General features: G+C 42.6%; 1 long non-coding RNA gene across 4 annotated transcripts; it reads right to left on the bottom strand.

Moving 5' to 3' along the window:
* On the bottom strand, positions 626-2,932 carry LOC110437350. Of its 4 annotated transcripts, none has more exons than XR_002455443.1 (5): positions 2,674-2,932; positions 2,446-2,577; positions 1,335-1,439; positions 1,114-1,223; positions 626-861 (listed from the first exon to the last, which is right to left on the bottom strand). It is a non-coding gene; the product is annotated as an uncharacterized LOC110437350 (long non-coding RNA). The 4 variants fall into 4 exon arrangements; XR_002455444.1 differs by having other exon boundaries at positions 1,394-1,439; positions 2,674-2,931; XR_002455442.1 differs by lacking the exon at positions 1,335-1,439 and having other exon boundaries at positions 2,446-2,601; positions 2,674-2,920.

Genomic DNA, 18,947 nt, shown 5'->3' on the forward strand with positions numbered 1-18,947 from the left:
TCTGTTTTCTCACGATCCTGTTTCATGCATGCTTCACCGTGAGATCGATGAGCAAGTCGAAGCGCCGCCGGCAGTCTAAACTCTACATATGCCGCTGCACGCATGGAGCCAGCGTTACCAATGTGCCCATCACCGGCCACCATCTGCAGTTGTCGCACTTCCAACCATATGAAGCTAGACATACTGTTATTTCACGCTATTACCAAAGCACAAAGTCATCTCAGCTGCTGCAACTGCATGACGTACGATCGCCCCACTACAAGAAACACGTGGCTTTTTAACGTTTAGTTATGTCACAATATATGGAATTTATGTTACAAATTAAGATTTGTGACATCAAGTTGACAAAAATCAAAATGTGGAAAAGCCTGCGTCATAAAATGATTATGTGACATTTGTTTGGTTCATGTCACAAGCATATGACATTGGTTTATTGTCACAAAATCGTAGATCTTGCCACGTGGCAGCTGACATGGCAGGAAGAAAAAATGTCACAAACACTACAAAAAATGTCACAACCATCATAATTCTGGTACACGTAGTAGGCTGTTTATGGCCCATTATTCATGCCCATGTGTTTGTGGCACGCTCATGAAATACACATAAATTGGAAGAAAGCTCACAATTGACAAAATATTGGTCATCTTTTCATTGAAACCATCAACATTTGTACTTGTACAATTTTTCATAGAAAATACAAAGGCAATAAGCAAGCTACACGCAAGTAGCTACAAAATTAAGAGGGTAGCTTGTACAATACAACTCATATGATTTGCTTGCATAACAAAATCTTTCAAAAATAGCCACCATGTGCACTTTGATCCTCTTGCTGCACCAGTGTACATCTAAGCTCATTCTGACCTGAAAAACCAAAGGTTCCATTTATCACTAATGCAGTCTAAACAAAGTTATATGGAAAGGTGCTAGAGGTAAAAAAAACCTTGAAAACTTAGAAGCAGATTCTCAACCACGACTTGGTATAACAAGGCATATATAACTACTGCTTTTTTTTCTTTCATGCAAACTTTAAGCAACAAAATTGGTTTCCTAACATCAGCAAACAGAACTGAACATCATCCAAAATAAGTTATCTAGGTGTGAATTATCGACAACCTTGTCATCTCTTCCAAATGAAATTCCAATAATCCATCAATCACTTGATGTAGTTCTCGCAGTGTAAATGTACATATGCTGATGACATGAGAGCACATTTGGTATGCTCACTGTGGGGAAAATAATAGAGAACAATTATTAACAAGCACATATACATCAATCAAACATAAATACTGGAACTAGAATGTGAGCAGTAAAGTTTCAGAATTTCCACCATATACCAAAGTATTTAGATTTCTCGCATAAGGACAATATCAAAGATTTGGAGGCTCCTGGGTACCTCCAAATGCCATAGGGACTGAACCTTTAAGAACAACCATCACATACTGTGGAAGGAATACCATTCCAGTTAGCCCCTCAAGATGATAGTACTCAAGAGAAATGACTTCATCCAAATAAGTCAAGAGCAGAGAAACAATAAAAGCTAAAGTTCAGTAATTTGAGCCTAGCACCACAGGTCAACAACCATGGATCCAAATAATGTTAATATATGAGAATGAGATCAGCATGGTCAGGTTATGAACACAATGTATTCACTATTCAGAGAGGACAGTTTTGTCCTTGATAGTAGCTAAGCAGCTGCCTGACTAACACTAAATGGACTAAACGACTAACAGAAGATGAAAAGTTGTGATCTCTAGTACAGGGCATAAAAATTTGGGTACTGAACTACATAGCAAAGCAGCTGGATGAGTAACACTAACACGAAGTGACCAATAAACATGAACTTTCAAATTTCATCTATGTAAAATTGATGGCTGCAGTACTAGGGTAACATAAAGGAAAAGCACACGCAGCTCATGGTCCACATATTTAACAGCTCTTGAGATTAGTGCCAAAGAAAGGTATACACCAGAGGTTGCTGGTTGATAGAAATCTGGTCGAGAAAAACTATGGGCATAGACTTTCATCAGTTAGTTTGCTGTAACTACATCCTTTAAATTGGTAGACGAATGGTTTGGCATTTCTTGTACTGTGTGATCACAATTGTCAGTTCATCAGTCCCACATAGACACTGGGTGTGCAACCTGATACTGAGTTATCTAGTTGTATTCCTCAATGTTGAAAATATTAAAATAAAATAGGAACTCAATTTAAGAATGTCCACGATATGCAGGAGATTGCAGTCCCATCCTAGGGATTTTCTAAGTGAGTTCAGTGAGAATCAACATTGGGTCGTCCATAATGCACCTATAGAGGGTATTCCCCCAAAATAAAAGCCTAGAGGTAAAAATCCGCATTGAAGTATTTACCAAAAAGAAACATTGAAGTATTTACCAAAAATTAAACCTCAGATCTAGTACAGGAATGAAAAAAGAGGAAAGAAACAACCTTCGTGCCTCGCTTCGGCGGGCTGCCTCCATCCCCAAACCACGGCGGCGGCGGCGGCGGCGGTGCCTAGCCAGTGGCGCTTCCCCGTGAGCCTCGGGTCGTGGATCTCCCAAGCCTGCGGTGGCCTCGTGCCTGCACCAGCGAGTATCTGAGGCGCTGCAGATCCAGGCCGACCCCCTTCAACTGCAGATCCAGGTGGAGCAAAAAGAATGAGGAGTTGTGACTCACCTTAAGGGAACTCACGCTCGAACACACGTTGGTGTCCTGACTGCTCGCTGGAGCCCCCGCCACGCTGGAGTCCGGACCGGTCGCCGGTCCTCGCGGTGACCTCATGCCTGTGCCACACCGGGGTACCGGACGGTCGTCGGTGCCCTCGGCAGCCTCATGCTCGCGCCGTGCCGGCGTCCAGGTCAGTCGCTAGTGACTACGGCGACCTCGTGCCCGCGCCGAAGTGGAGGGTGCCGAATGGATTTGGGGAGGAGCGGAGAGATAGAGAGGAGGTCAGGCGGAGAGATCGGAGTGAGCAGAGGAATATCTGAGAGAGAGAGGAGAGATGTGAGGCATGCACCGCGTTGACCCAAGTTAACTACAATGGATAAATATTTCGGGTCCGTGAGAGCCCATTTCCAAAAAATTTTGGAAAAATTTTTAGATTCGTTCGTCACATCGAAGCTTTAGACACATGTATGGAGTATTAAATATAGATAAAAAATAAAAACTAATTACACAGTTTGGTCGAAATTAACAAAATAAATTTTTTGAGCCTAGTTAGTCCATAATTAGACAATATTTGTTAAACACAAACGAAAGTGCTACAGTGTCGATTTCCCAAAAATTTTTAGAACTAAACAAGGCCTAGCATTAAGACATTTTTATAATAGGTGGGCCAATTTTGACTTTTTTTATATATTTCTTTAATTTTGACTTTTTATATATATTAGATAATAAACTTTGCGTCCAACCTCGTCATTATCACTTAATCTCTGGGAAACAAAGATCATGAATTCTTCAACCCTCTCAGTATGTTCCCTGTTGAACATCCTATTCTTAATCCAAGATCTATCATCTGCAACAAATCATGACATACACTTGATCAAAAAAATTTACATATATATGATACATGACCAAAATTATCAAACATGTGACATATCATTATTTATATAAAAAAAATATGATCTGATATAATAAAATAGAAAATAGAAAAAAGGGAAAAACATATGTTGACGTGGCAAAAGACCTTGTCAACATGGAATGTTTTTTTTAAAAAAATAATAAAGTAATTTGTGACACACAAGCAGGCCTTGTGACATAGAAAATATTGTCATTAGATGAAATCAGACTTGTTAAATGACATTTATTGTGACATACAACTTTTAATTGTCACTAAGCCACTATGTCTAAAATATAATGTCACAAAATAGATGATATAGTAACATTCTTACAATTGTCATACTAAAAACGTTAAAAAGCCGTGTATTTCTTGTCCCAATCCTTGCATGCAAATGTGCATCCTGATTAACTGAAGGTTAGCGGCCAGATTAGTCCCTTGCCATATTATTTTATTCACTAATGCTTATTCTGATGTCATGAGTATGTCATTCATGCATAATAAATTAGCGTTATCTATTTATTCCTCAATCAAGAAAAAAAATACATTTTGTGTATACCTGTTCTGGCAACTTTTGAGTCTCCGTAGTTATATATGCTCAGTTATGTTATTCCTATCATATCTCAATCACTTTAGTCCCACCTTAATCTATTCTTTCTATGTCGCATCTGAACGTGTTTCATGTTTTCTAAAATTTTAAGTTAATTATTAATTTTGACTACTCTCTGTTCACACTGCTTTCTAAATTGAAACAATATAGACATATATTTTTAATTTATAACTTGCTTAGTTTAACAATGCATCAGATAAAATTCCATTAATTATGTACTCTCAAATATGACTGTTTTGGCAAATTAAAGTAATCGATTGGTATATAAAAAGGCATTAAAATATCTATAATTAAAATGACTAGATTCAAAACTTGGTCTTTCAATTGAAATGCATAGTGACTAATCTGAATTAATATACTTCATATGGTTTTGTAATTATAATAAAGCAAGCATATAGTCTTTACTGTTATGATGTGAATTTGTTTTAAGCGTAGTTTCGTTATCGACGTTTTTTGTCATCTTGTGCCTGTAGTAATTAGTTCTCCTTTAGTACATTGCATGATCTTGTGTGGTGTGCTGTTCTCAATAGTTTTTGTTTGTTGCTTGTATGTTTGGCTATGTGTGGTGCTTGCTACGAGTAGACGAGAACCGATTATGAGCGTCGAAGAAGGTGATGACCAAAAGCTGATGATGTGAGAATTGAGCAAGTGGATTAAGGCAAGTATAACTTGGGATCATCCTTGTTACCTATACACAATTAATACAATATTTATCATATGCATGTGTCCACCTTGATGACCTTAGCAAAATCATAGATGATTGTTATCCTGAATTATTTGTTACCTATTTGGTTATGCATGGTAGTTCTTGCTAGTGCTTCATTATAATCCATGATCTTGTAACATGAATATTTAAATATACAGTAAACAATAAAATAAGCTTTCTAGCAACTTGAACATAAAGGGTGGAAAGAACTCTGGCTTTTGCTAGATTGATCTTGACACTCCATAAGGACTTATCCCTTGGCAAAAGCTGGGACAACTCGTACAACCATGAGGGCTATATGGCTCTGGCTTTAGCTCAGTATGAAGACCTTTTCTAGCTTGTTAGAGATTACCCGAAAGGGCGCTAGAGGGGCTGAACCGACACGGGTATAGTGCGAGCCCCTGTCCCTATTTGTATAGGCTGCGCGTCATTGTGCCATTCGGAAGGGGGTATCTATATCTGCTCGCCAAGGAAACCTTGCGGCCCTAACATGTTAGACGAACTTTTGAAAGGCTTCATAGTGATCCCTGCCGACCTTCCTTGGTAGTGGGTTAAGAGGCTGATCACCTCGGGCGAAAGGGTAAATCATGACTCTTAGGTAAAGATGTACAACCTCTGCAGAGTGTTAAATCTGGTATACTAGTCGTGCCCACGGATACTGGCGGCTCGAAAAACTGACGGAATAGATGGACATTGATGAACATGATTAATGATGATAAATGATAGTTTATTATGTTGTTTATATATGTTATTCTTTATTCTTATATACATTGATCATGTGATTATGGGATTATATGCTACCTTAATATTGTTGTTGCAAAATGATAAACATGCTATATACATATAAAAGCTAAATGCAGTCAAACCAGTGTCAGCTATTTGAGCCTCATGAACCCATGGTTATACTTGTTGAGTACGACATGTGCTCACTCTTGCTATTTCCCACCACTCTAGTTTACTAGTAAGAGTTATCAGAGGAGTGAAGAAGTTACGAAGGACGTTCTCAGGATACAAGAAGTGTCAGCCATATGTTACCCCCAGTCAACCGTCCCTGTGAAGAGTGAGCCTGAAGATTAGTTACCGTTCCACGATACTCTGATGTAAGTGTTAATTATAAGTATGTTTCCGCTACATAACATTGTTTCTGATAATGTTCCTTTCTGTTGTTGTATGTGTGGACTTCCTGGGCACACATATGGCTTTCCTAGTTTTGTTCTTTAAAACCGGCGGCGACAGAGTGGTATCAGAGCAGTGTTGACTGTAGGACGTATGCCAAGATAGCACTGATCGATTTCTAAAGAATACTTTACTATAAAACTATTTTCTGATCCCTTGACTCTTTGATTTTGATTATTTCTCAATCCTTGTCTCGTTGTATCCTCTCCTTGATAGCTTGCTTTGAGCTATTATTGCTTACTCCCTTGATTTTTGTTCTATGTAATTTTGTTAAAAGTTTTCTGATCCTTCCTCATTCAAAAGATTGATAGTGTTGGTGCAAAAGTAGATCTGCAAACACAAATGGCTAATACCCGATTCAAACGTTAAGGCGTGCTAGCCGATTTGACCTTACTATCGGCAAAGGTGATAACTCGAATACTTTAGTCCTGACAACATCGATGCGCCTGGATGTCACGGCCAAGAGGTATTCACGCGGAACTCGAGAATACGCCGAGCTTAAGTCGACGAATTCCTAAGAACTCGTAGTAAAAAGGAAAAGTATGACGAAGTCATCGAAAGAGTAGATGTTGTAATATGAGTAAAAACTTGTGTTTGATTGATTGATAGATATCTTCATTACAAGGCCCTAGGGTCTACATTTATACCCTGCTCAAAGAACCACAATCAGACACGACTAGGACTCGAATCCCAAATTACACGGAATCTGTATACAAAACGAATTTAAACATCTATGGAAAACACAAAACTATCCTTCCGTAACGAACCAAGACACCACCATAGGTCAATCGGCAACCTTCACGTTCTCCTTCCGAGTCATCGGTAGCCCTCTCAACATAGTCATCGGCAAAGACTTAATGCTGACCATCGGCACGAACGCGTCACCACTCCTGGACTTAATCGCATTCAGCTATCCCTTCATCGGAACCGTCTTCATCGGCAATCCTATCGCAGACTAGTTACTGTTGCCCTATCTGCCGATCTTATACTTCACCGGTCCTAGGTACGTGTCCAAAAACGGTGTCAACACATGCCCCCCAATTTCGGAGTATGAAATCATTAATGCTCCAAAATTCTTTGCAGTAATGATGCCTTTCCACAATTAATTCTCTCAATTTGGCAACCGACCGTTCAAATCTGAACATCCTTGGCCCGATTCTCCTGCAGGTTCATCGAATTCCTCAACCTCCCGAACCGGATCTTTCCACTTTATACGCCCATCGGCAATATTACCGTTAGAGGGAACCGCCGATGAACCGACTAGGAAATCCCGCACAGTGAAATATCTCCAGATCATGACCGCTTCCTGTCAAATCATCTGCGCAATCCCTTGATTATCGTGTAAACAGTTACCATATCCACCTGAGTATCCTCGGATTTCACGGATACGGCGAGGAGATAAGTCAAAATTACCCTTGCCCGTTTTGTCCTATAAATACTTCCTTCTCGAGTACTCCTTCTCCACCTTGTCATTCTACAGCCCAAAACTCACTTTCCCGGCGGTGGCACCACCCAAGGTTTCCAAGATCCCCAATGAAGGCCTTTCTCCACCGATCCCAAAGTCTTCGATCGTCTTCCTTGCGAGGAGATGGCCATCAACTTCATCGTGCATGAGGTCAGTTCCACTTTTCTCCTGTACTTTTACTGCACTCTTGTTCATCTGCAGTTCATCTTACTGAATACTCCTTTCCTTTATTTTGTCCTTCTTTTTATCCCCAAAAACTTCTACGATCTGTCCAATAGAATCGTCATCCCTACCGATCAACCACACCTCCAATGTCTCGGTCCGCTAGGGAACCCAGATCCTACCGATCTGATCAACGCAGAGACAAACAAAATCCCCTTTAGAGCCGAGAATTTTTCTCTAGATCTATGGAAAGATGCCTTCCGTTCCTGGCCCAGTCCTACCAAGGGATGGAAGGATTGGTTCTTCAGAGTTAGCCACTCAAATGAGGTTCAGTGGGGTGAGCGAAAACTGGATCAATGCATCAGGTTGTCCCTTGCCGATATGGATAGGAACGAATCACTGTTGATTGCTGCATCGTATTTCTGGTCAGACACACTTAATGCTTTTATGTTTGGCCATGGTCCTGCTTCCCCCACACTTGCCGATGTGCTTATGCTCACCGGCTTAGATGTATCCATTGCCGATAGCACCCACCTGTTTGACACCAAACCCAGTGCTAAGGTAGAAACTCGTTCCATCGGCGGTTGGTCAGGGTACATCCAGAAATACCAACGAACAGGCCTTGTCAACATAAAGGAACAAACCACCTTCCTGAACATGTGGTTGGACAAATTTGTATTCTGTGGTCGATCGGCAGGACCAACTTCTGTCTACTTAGCAGCAGAGAAAGATTAGCTAATGGTGGCTGATTTCCTCTTGGTCGATACTTGCTCGGTTTGGCTTACCACCTTCTTCACCAAGTAGCCAGGAAACTCCTGCTCGGCCAACCCATCGGCAACTTAGGGGTCCCTGGTGGTTCATCAATATGTGGCTCAGTCTCCACATGCATAAGCGCCTTGAGTTTGACCTCTTCGCACAGCGCTTCCCCAGGGATATAGCCGAGGATTATGAACTGGATGAAGAAGAATCGGCAACTCATCCTCCCCTGAACTTTGGTGAAGCTACCATAGTTTTGCCTGGCACAGGTGGTAACGCAGACCAGGTTAGCCGATTCTTTCAGACTCTGTACGAGGGCCTGACCAGAGAACAGCGAGCATGGATGCCTTATGAAGACCCAGACACCACATTTCCTTTGGCCTTCCATCCCTTCAACGATGCTCTCAACAAGGATCACGATGTGATGATGGCAATCATCACCCCAAGAGCCATACCAGTTAACTTCTTTGGTGGTGGAAAAGCTTCTATCCAGACCTATGAATTCTACAACCCATCGGCACTAGCTCGCCAACTAGCTTTTGGCCAACTGCCGATTGCACTCTGCTACGCCGATGTGATAAAGCCAAGGGAGACTATCACCAACCATCTCGAGTGGATCAGAGTAGCCCAACTCCCACCGAATGCCGATACAAATGCCGATCTATCGGCTTGGGTTCCATCTCTCTTCATCACTCAGGCATATAAACAATGGTGGGAAGAATGGAAAGAACATCTATTCTGTAGATCGGCTCTCACATACCGTGGCATGATCGATCCCCAGTACAAAGTCCCTAATAATATTGTAAGTATCTCAATACCGATGTTTTAATTTCTTCACTGTATTTTTCAATCGGTAACCCCCTTTCTTTGTCACATACAGGTTGACGACACACCACCATCGGTCAGCAGGAGTGGCAAGCCGATTGAGCTTTTTCCATCAGGTCCGATCTTCTCGATCGGCAACAACGCTCCCACCTTGGCTGTTATAATGCATCGAGGTGTGCGTCTCAAGAAAGTCACCACCAGGCAATCAAAGACATCCCCATCGGTAGCCGCCACTGCCTTAGCACAAGCCTTCAAGGTAAAGTTTTTAATTCTTCAACTTATACCGATTCCATTCTTATACCCCATCGTACTTGTACTCACAAAACTTCTTACTATTGTATCAGCATACTGGCACATCGGCAAAGACCAGAAGTACGACTACCGATGCCCCCCAGTCCAGCCAACCAAAGAGAAAAGGCTCCAAGAGTACCGGAACCCAAGCGAAGCGCCAGAGAACAGCAACACCTTCCCCTCCTCCGAAGTCACCGATCCCGGTGGAATCTTCTCCCTCTTCTCCAGAAGTCCAGATACAACAAGCACCATCTCCTCAACCACAGGAAGAACCCCAAGTGGAAGAGTCCCAGTCAGAAGTACCTCAGCCAGAAGAAATACCAGCTAACGTACACGAGCAGACCACCGATCCAGCAAACTTAATTATAGCATCGGTAGTCTCCTCGATCCAGATAAGCACTGCACCTCCTCAAGGTAATATACTTTCTATTTACTACCGATGCACCTATTTTTCCACTTTATTAATCACTTCTATCAATCTTTTAGCTGACATATTTCCATCGGCAATCTCAGCCGATCAGCCCGTGGTTCCATCGGCGTCATCTAGTCAGAGGCGAGAGATGGCTCTGAAACAAGTAAATTACCCAATCTCTATCTGTATAGTTTACCAGTGCTTGATCATAGAATAACCTATTTTATTTTCTTTTTTAGGAACAAGATTCTCCTGACAGCTTGTTCTCCTTTACCATCGACATCTCTGAGGATGAAGGCAAGGAGGCAAGTTCTTCTCGAGCAGTTGGAATCACATCGGCAGAAATCAGGGCAAAGTTAGAAGAATTATCGGCCCTTCTTCATCAAGACACGGCCCAATTGGTCGATGACTCTGATCTGGCCAAGGCCTTGTTTAAAACCCTCAGAGGCCAAATCCCCGCCGATGCCGAAGAGATCCTTTTTCAAGCTGCACACCTAGAGAGCCGTCAGCTGCAGTATCAAAAGGCTGCCCAGCGTCTTGCCGATAGAGCTGCTCACGCTTAGCTCTCTGAGGAGATGATGAAAGTGAAGCTCCTCGCCGATGAGAAGCACAAGAGCATCGACATTCTGACATCCTCAGGAGATGTATTAAAGCAAAAGATTTCTAATCTATCGGCGAGAAGGGAAGCCCTGTTGGCAGAACTCAAACAGGTAGAAGAAGCCTTGTCCCAAGCCCAACAAGAAGAAAGCCAGCTGCCTGAGACGATCAAGCTTCTTGAACAAGAGCGAAATGTCCAAGCCCGCAAAGCACTGCAGATGAAGAAGAAACTGAAACCAGTGGAAGGTTCTGCCGATGATGATGTGAAGGAAATAGAAGAAGCCAACCAGATCCGTCTGCGCGCCATATCGACGATCCAGGCGCTGTTGAACATGTGAATTCTTCATCGGCGGCATTCTTTGCTTCTTTCTTCTAATCATTTTGGTCTAGCCGATAGGACTGTTATCGGTGCTTTTATAACATTAAGTCCGTCCCCAGATACATTTTGATCCTGCCGATAGGAATGTTATCGGCATTTAATCTTTTATGCATCGACCCATATACTTGGGTAATACTTCTTTAGATATTTACCATTTAATACTCTGGGAAATACAACTCCTTCGAGAGTTTCTAGAATATAGGCATTGCCAGGAGCAGATCGATTTATCCGATAGGGACCTTCCCAATTAGGAGACCACTTCCTGAACTTTGAACTTTTAGTCCCGATCGGCAAGATCAACTTCCATACTAAATCCCCATCGACAATCTCCTTAGCCTTAACTTTCTTATCATACCATCTGGCAACTCTTTTCTTATTTTGCTCTATGCTTATCAAAGCCCTCAACCGATGCCCCGCTAGATCATCCAACTCGTCTGTCATCAAAGTGGTATAATCATCGGCAGCCAATTGATCTTGAAAAGATAGTCACCTAGACCCAGTCTTAATCTCCCAAGGTAACACGGCATCGTGCCCATATACCAACTGATAAGGTGAAACTTTGGTCGATCCATGACAAGCCATTCGATATGACCATAAAGCCTCATTTAACAACGTATGCCACCTTTTAGGATTTTCTTCAATCTTTCGTTTAATAAGCTTAATAATTCCTTTGTTAGATGCTTCTGCCTGCCCATTAGCTTGAGCCTAATAAGGAGAAGAATTTAAAACTTTAATTCCCATACCGATTGCAAACTCATCAAACTCCCCTGATGTAAACATAGTACCCTCATCGGTAGTAATTGTTTGATGAATACCAAATCGGTAAATGATATGCTCTTTCACAAAATCAATCATGTTTGCTGATGTGACTTTCTTCAAAGGAATAGTTTCAACCCACTTGGTGAAATAATCAGTAGCAACTAAGATGAATTTGTGCCCTTTACTAGAAGGTGGATAAATCTGGCCGATCAAATCAATAGCCCATCCCCGAAACGGCCAAGGTTTAATAATGGGATTCATGGCCGATGCGGGCGCTCTGTGAATATTGCCAAACTTCTGACATCCTTGACACCCTTTGAAATATTTAAAACAATCCTCAAGTATAGTCGGCCAATAATACTCATTTCTTCTGATCATCCACTTCATCTTGAATGCCGACTGGTGCGCTCCACACACTCCTTCATGGATTTCTCCCATCAAACTTTTAGCTTCATCCTCACCCAAGCATTTGAGAAGAATTCCATCAATTGTCGGATAATATAATTCATCCCCGAGGAGCACATACTTGGTGGCTTGAAACCGAACACGTCTCTCAACTTTTTTGGATGGATCCTTCAAATAATCAACGATTTCTTTTCTCCAATCATCGGCACTGATTGCCGATATTGTATTTAACACGGGCTGATATCCCGAGGCATGCTGAGTCAATCGATTGGCCTCTTCATTATGTAATTGAGGAACATGCTCCAGTCGGAAGTCCTTGAATTCTTTTAACAGTTGCATACTCCTCTCGTAATATGTTATTAAAATCTCACTTCGGCATTCATAACTTCCAGCCAACTGATTTATAACCAGCATAGAATCTCTGAAGACTTCAACAGCATCAGCATGAGCTTCTCTCAACAATTGCAACCCCTTTATCAAAGCTTGATATTCGGCTTGATTATTCGTTGACGTGGCAACAATCGGCAGGGAGAACTCATATTTCTTTCCCCGAGGGGAATTTAACACTATGCCGATTCCTGCCCCCCGGTCACACGTAGATCCATCAAAGAAGAGTGTCCAAGGCACAATTTCCAAAGACTCCACTGCCCCGCAATGTTGAGTCACGAAATCAGCCATAACCTGTTCTTTAACTGCTTTAGCCGATTCGTAACGCAGATCAAATTCCGATAGTGCCAAAATCCACTTACCGATCCTACCATTCATAATCGGCATAGACAGCATATATCGGACCACGTCATCTTTGCATATAACAGTGCATTCAGCCGATAACAAATAGTGCCTCAACTTAATACATGAGAAATATAGACACAAACATAGTTTTTCAATGGCCGAATACCTGGTCTCAGCATCAATCAACCTTCTACTCAAATAATAAATCACACGTTCCTTCCCTTCAAATTCTTGAATTAAAGCCGAACCGATGACCATCCCATCGGTAGATAAATATAATCTGAAAGGCTTCCCTTGCTGAGGTGGAATCAAAACTAGAGGATTTACCAAATAACTCTTGATTTCATCTAGAGCCAACTGTTGCTCTTCTCCCCACATAAATTCTTGATCGGCTTTCAATTTAAGCAAAGGACTGAAAGCACGAATTTTACTAGATAAATTAGATATAAACCGCCTGATAAAATTTACCTTGCCAATCAAGGATTGAAGTTCAGTCTTGTTAATAGGGGCAACAATTTTGTTGATAGCATCAATAGATCGTCTACTAATTTCAATTCCCCTCAGATGCACCATGAAACCAAGAAACTGTCCTGCCGATACACCAAATGCACACTTATTGAGATTCATCTTTAAACCATGTTTCCTTGTGCATTCCAACACCTTTCGCAAATCGGCAAGATGCTTCGTGAAATCCCCAGATTTAACCACCACATCATCAATATAAATCTCCACCAGCTTGCCGATGAACTCATGAAAGATAAAATTCATGGCCCTTTGATAAGTAGCACCAGCATTTTTCAAGCCAAAGGTCATGACTATCCACTCAAACAGCCCAACATGACCAGGACATCTAAATGCAGTCTTTGGAATATCCTCTTCAGTAATGAATATTTCATTGTATCCTGCATTACCATCCATAAAACTGATGATCCGATGTCCAGCCGCAGCATCAACCAGCAGATCGGCAACCGGCATTGGATAACCATCCATCGGCGTAGCTTTATTAAGATTCCTAAAATCAATGCAAACCCGAAGCTTCCCATTTTTCTTGTAAACTGGAACAACATTGGAAATCCACTTGGCATACCGACATTGCCGAATAAATTTAGCTTCAATAAGTTTGGTTATTTTGGCCTTAATATCAGGAAGGATATTAGGATTACATCGGCGAGCTGGCTGTTGATGTGGCCGAAATCCAGACTTAATAGGCAACCGATGTTCAACAATCGATCGGTCCAAGCCAGACATCTCAGTATAATCCCAAGCAAAGCAATCTTTATATTCCTTTAACAAATTGGTTAACTGCTGCTTACACTCCGAATTTAACTTAGCACTAATAAAAGTAGGTCTAGGTTTATCACCACTACCTATATCTACCTCTATTAAATCATTGGCCGATGTGAATTTCTGGCCTAATTTTCCATCATCGGTGAACCTATCCATTAAAACTCCTCATCAGAATTGACTGCTTGGATCGGTGGAATTTCATAATCGGCAACTTTGAGGAAGTCCTTCTCCCAAATCTCTCCTGAGATGCACCTAGTCCTTTCATAAGTGTCCGCTGCTGCCGATGCAATAACATAGGAAGAATCTCCCGGGACAATCTCAATCTTGTCGCCTTCCCATTGGACCAAGCATTGGTGCATTGTTGATGGAATGCAACAATTAGCATGAATCCAGTCTCTCCCTAGCAGCAGATTATAAGCACCCTTTCCACTGATTACAAAGAAGGTCATCGGCAAGGTTTTGCTGCCGATGGTCAACTCGACGCATATTGCCCCCTTGACCGGAGACACATTCCCTTCAAAGTCTTTGAGCATCATATCGGTCTTGGTTAAATCTTGATCTCCTTTTCCAAGCTTCTGATATACTGCATACGGCATAATGTTGATAGCAGCTCCACCATCAATCAATATTTTGGTCATCCCCTGACCATCAACTCTTCCTTTGACAAACAGAGCTTTAAGATGCTACCTTTCATTGTCAGCAGGCTTTTCAAAGATAGCTGTCATCGGATCCAAAGTCAACTGGGCTATCTGGTCGGAAAACTCCAGCTCCTTGTCATCACTGGATGGCGCCAGAAATTCCATCAGCAACATAATTACCATGTTAACATCTGCCGATGGCCCTTTTCCCTTAGGATCTGATTGTTGTTGATCCCTAGACTGACCAAAATTTTCACCCTTAGCTCTTCTCGAATCTCGCGCTGCAGTCTCCTCTTCTGTGTCTTAGTCAACCCCTCTGGACACCATGGGGGAAGTGGTGACTGCCTCGCCGATGGACGACGATGTTCCCTTGACTCCATTCGATGAGTATTAGCATCTCTGCAAATATATGAACTCATCGGGAACTCATGCATTTGCCATTTCTTCAAGCTCTTCTTGGTTCCTGGGAAAATATGCAACACGATCGCCAAGCCTGTTGTGTACACTGAGCCTACCCCCCAGCCGATCATGAACCGACGCTCTCCCTCTAATCGGCCCATTAAATCGCCGATCATCTTCCTGATAGCGTCGATCGGTTTTGTCATACCGATCGTAACCATTACACTCAGGGCAATCTCTAACGGTAGGTAATTTAATGTTCTGCTCCCAGCAATGGATAAAGAACGGGCAGTTCCAGTGATCTTTGTGCCGATTCCACTCCTATCGGCGTCTTTCTTCTTCCCGATGATAGTTTTATTGCTGGCGCCGATACTGATCCTCACGTTGCTGCCAAGTCTCCCGAGGCCTTCTATGAGTTATTACAATACCAGATCGGGGAGGCCTTCGTGAATTAGATCCCTCCTGGATCAAACCCTTTCCTTTAGCATCGGCAGGAGTAATCTGATGTTGAGGATCAACCGATGCACTTCTTTCAGCTGCCTCTGACGTCAGCACCTTGGTTTTCCCCTTAGCGTCCAACATATTTGTCGGAAAAGGGTGTTGATCAATCTTCATCGGCCTCTGAGCTTTGGAACTATCAAACTTGATTCTCCCAGATTCAATAGCCGATTGCAGCTGTTGCCTGAAAACTTTGCACTCATTGGTGCTGTGAGAAGTTGCATTATGCCATTTGCAATATTTCATCTTTTTCAACTCTTCAGCCGATAGAATCACGTGATTGGGTGATAACTTGATCTGACCTTCCTGAAGTAGAAAGTCGAATATCCTATCGGCTTTAGTAATGTCAAATGTGAACTTCTCTAGCTCTTTATGTCCAAAAGGGCATGATATTGACTTTTTGTTCTTTACCCATTCTGCCAAGCCGATGACTGGTTCCTCATCAGAATCCGAGCTTGCTGCTTCATCAACAAATGACACCTTTTTATTCCATGCTCTCTTGGGCTCAAAAGGTCTGATATCCTGATCAGAAATTCTCTGCACTAAGTGACTTAAGCTCACGAACTCCTGAGAAGCATACTTGTCCCTGATGTGCGGCAACAAACCCTGGAAATCCAAATCGGCTAGCTACCGATCGTCCAAAACCAAACTATAGCATTTGTTCTTTACCTCCCGCATTCTCTGCACAAAGCTCTCAACCGATTCATCATTGCGTTTCTTTAATCTGACCAAATCGGTGATCTTCTTCTCATAGACTCTAGAAAATAAGTATTTGTGGAATTGTTTCTCTAGATCGGCCCAAGTAATCACTGAGTTGGGAGGTAATGATATAAACCAAGTAAATGCCGATCCAGACAATAATGACGAGAACAAGCGAACCCTTAACTCGTCCCTATTAGCGGCTTCTCCACATTGGATGATGAACCTGTTGACATGTTCCATGGTTGATGTATCATCCTGTCTAGAAAACTTAGTAAAATCGGGTACTTTGTACCGATTTGGAAGTGGAATTAAATCGTATGCAGGAGGATACCTTATCGGCCCAATAAGCATCGGCATCTTGCCGATGAGGCGGTTGCGGATCTGGCACCTGCTGATAGGCTTCCACGTGTCTATGCGGTGCGCGATCTGCATGGAACATTGGGTTAATCATCTGACCACCAATCTGCTGACCACCGATCTGTTGACCACCAATTTGCTGACCAATATTCATCGGTAGGTTGGTCAACCCTTGATTCTGGAACCCAGGTTGGATTTGGCCCTACTGAAACCCTGTAGCCTGATGATTCTGTTGAGGCATCTGTGGAAATACAAATTGCCCAGGCCATCCACGATTAACATTCATCGGCATAGACCCTGCCAATGACTGGTAATTGGGCATCGTCATTGAATTGACATACCGTGACTGAGTCATAAACCTCTGTTGCGTCGGCATTGAATCTGCCGATGCGTTAGGCATCTGGAATGTTGGAGCTTGAGAATTCCCAGTGTAAGGTCTTGCAGTAGTAGTTGTAGTATATTGGGGACTCTGATTCATCGGCATATTTGGAGGTGCCGATGCCATAGGAGCCTTGCCTCTCACATCAGCGGTCTGAGATGTGCCAGGTGTCTTCAACGTCAACTCTGGGGGTATACCATAACCCCACCAGTTAGGAGGAGGGACCGATCCCGACATCGTCGATGCTAATAAATCTGTAGCCAGCTTGATTTGCTCATCTGAAGTTGATGGATTGGTCAGCATCAGTGTGGATTGTGCATTAGTAACTCCCAACGTGCTTGGAGGAACAGCAGTTTCTAAGCCCGCAGCGGCTGTAGCAGCCGATGGAGCTGTAACTACCGGTGATCCCGGCTGATGACAGACAGGGCCCACATAATTTGGTGGCAATTGCCCCTCTTTGAAAGTTCTAGCCACGGCATTGAAAACCGTATTGGACAATACACCAGCTTGATTGATCAAGGCACAGTTAATAGCTCTGTCAACCATGTCTTGGAGTTTACCAGGATTGGCATCAAAAGTAACCTGCCGAGGTGCCGACAGTGCCTCCTTCTGGATCACCTCGCCGCTCCTGTTTATGCTGAAGGATTTCAAACATTGCTGCTTGTAGTCCTCCATGGCTTTTGCAATAGCTTGCTTCTGCTCATCTTTGAGATTGGCTTCTGTCACCGGGATGACGTTCTCTAGATCAAACTCGGTAGTCGACATGTCGATCTTGATCTTGAATAGGTCCCGCTGGGCGTGCAAAAAGATGTGTTGGTGCAAAAGTAGATCTGCAAACACAAAGGGCTAATACCCGATTCAAACGTTAAGACGTGCCAGCCGATTTGACCTTACTATCGGCAAAGGTGATAACTCGAATACTTTAGTCCTGACAACAGCGATGCGGCCGGATGTCACAGCCAAGAGGTATTCACGCGAACTCGAGAATACGCCGAGCTTAACTCGACGAATTCCTAAGAACTCGTAGTAAAAAGGAAAAGTATGACGAAGTCGTCGAAAGAGTAGATGCTGGAATATGAGTAAAAACTTGTGTTTGATTGATTGATAGATATCTTCATTACAAGGCCCTCGGGTCTACATTTATACCCTACTCAAAGAACTACAATCAGACACGACTAGGACTCGAATCCCAAATTAAACGGAATCTGTATACAAAACGAATTTAAACATCTATGGAAAACACAAAACTATCCTTCCGTAACGAACCAAGACACCACCATAGGTCAATCGGCAACCTTCACGTTCTCCTTCCGAGTCATCGGCAGCCCTCTCAACATAGTCATCGGCAAAGACTTAATGCTGACCATCGGCACGAACGCGTCACCACTCCTGGACTTAATCGCATTCAGCTATCTCTTCATCGGCAACCGTCTTCATCGGCAATCCCCTCGCAGACTAGTTACTGTTGCCCTATCTGCCGATCTTATACTTCACCGATCCTGGTACGTGTCCAAAAACGGTGTCAACAGATAGCCTTGTATCATCTCTCATCTACCCTTTAGGATGACCACCATTACTGAAGGAGCACGTGTAGAATCGATGATGTGCTGCGTGTATTGTCTTGCTTGATTGCGTTGCTTGTGTGCTGTCTCTATCCTTGTGTTCCAAAAGAGTCATAGAAGGTACCGTCTTGAGAAGTAGCTCAATCTTGTTAAGTTGGGTAGCGTCCGCTACCATCATCTATCTCAAGTACATCAAGTTCTAAGATATGAAAGTCTAATGATCAATCTTATCCTTCTTGTATACCACTTTCTTGTATATCAAACTTTATCTTTTCCATCATCAATCTTCATCTTCTT

Source organism: Sorghum bicolor, chromosome 7 (assembly GCF_000003195.3).
Source record: "Sorghum bicolor cultivar BTx623 chromosome 7, Sorghum_bicolor_NCBIv3, whole genome shotgun sequence".
Taxonomy (NCBI): domain Eukaryota; kingdom Viridiplantae; phylum Streptophyta; class Magnoliopsida; order Poales; family Poaceae; genus Sorghum; species Sorghum bicolor.